Here is a 1,399-nt window from a genome sequence, read left to right on the forward strand (position 1 = left end):
CTAGCTCACGCGGACCGGGATCGATCGGATGGCTGTTGATGAGCTCGTTTGCTGATCCACAGTCTGTTCCTCTTTGGATGTTCCTTGTTCAGTGGCTGATCTGCGACAGCTTAAATTAAGACGAATTAGAGCTTTCTCCACACCATCTTTAAACCGTGAAGTACAAAAATAGTAAATAATGGGATCGACCACACTGTTCAGATACGTTATAAACAACGTATTGTAAAAGATATTCGCTGCTATGTAATACGACTTGCAGTCGAATGGATTTCTTAGTTTAGTCACCAAAACCGCGACCACAGCAACACTGGTGGGCAAGAAGCAAATGACAAAAACCGCAGCCACGGCTATCACAAGTTTCACAGTTCGCTTATATTTAGCCCGCATTCCAGCTTCCATCTGCCGTAACCTCCAGATGATGGAGGACGTAGAGAACAGGATAACTGAAACTGGCAAAAGAAACTGAAAAAATATGAAAATAAAGTCAGTCCAAACTGCTGTGGGACTTAGAGCCTTGTTTATGCTGAAAGGCTCACAGTTTGTCACGTTGTGTTGTTCGAAGTCATGTTTGTCTATCAGCAAGTGCAAGCAAATAGCCACCGCTACAATCCACAGACCGCCTGCTATCATCACCGCACACCTTGTAGAGATCCTGTTTACCTTGTGGAGTGGATGGACCACCTTATAGTAACGATCGATCGCTATAACCATGAGGAAAAAGACGCTGGCTGCCAGTTCGGTTCAGGGAAATCATGAAAACGTTCAGTCGACACAGTCCATCACCAAAAATCCAGTCCTTCCCTCGGATAAAATAATCAGCTCGAAGGGGTAGACAGCACATCAACAGAGTGTCCGCAATCATGAGATTCAGTGAATAGACAATACTTGGTTTCCAGGACTTCACGTGAACACAAAAGATCCACAAAGCAATCGTATTTCCAGCAAGCCCGAGGATGAATGTGACGATGATTATGGGCGGATTATAGGACGAGTTCACATCTCCAACAGCAGCACATTGCGGGGTCGAGTTCGCCATTGTGCGAAAAAGCGGCCACACAGTCAAGATGTTTCAGAGGAGAGGAAACTCATTCGAAGATGAACAAACTTACAATCTGACCTTCTTCGAATGAGTTTGCTTCCCTCTCGGTGGAGTATATAGGCGGAGTGAAATAGTGAAGAGCACCAATAGGCTGTGCGATCAAATCAGCAAGTTCCGGGGAAACTCGAAGCATCAGCATTTAAATTATGAAGCAGACAATGAAATACATTCGGATTGATCTGGAATCAAGCATCACTCGAGTCACACATGGAAAAAGTAGGAGTTAGGGACAGATCGTTGCTGAATATATCTCCAGCGGCGTGAATCCTGAGATGTTACTGTATGAACTGAGTGGAGGGA

At 44.9% G+C, this 1,399-nt stretch overlaps 1 pseudogene; it reads right to left on the minus strand.

Annotated features, from left to right (window-relative positions):
* On the minus strand, nucleotides 1–1,036 carry LOC134338377 (hydroxycarboxylic acid receptor 2-like; annotated as a pseudogene).
* Nucleotides 1,037–1,399: the final 363 nt, after the last annotated feature.

Source organism: Mobula hypostoma, chromosome 27 (assembly GCF_963921235.1).
Source record: "Mobula hypostoma chromosome 27, sMobHyp1.1, whole genome shotgun sequence".
In the NCBI taxonomy this organism is placed as follows: domain Eukaryota; kingdom Metazoa; phylum Chordata; class Chondrichthyes; order Myliobatiformes; family Myliobatidae; genus Mobula; species Mobula hypostoma.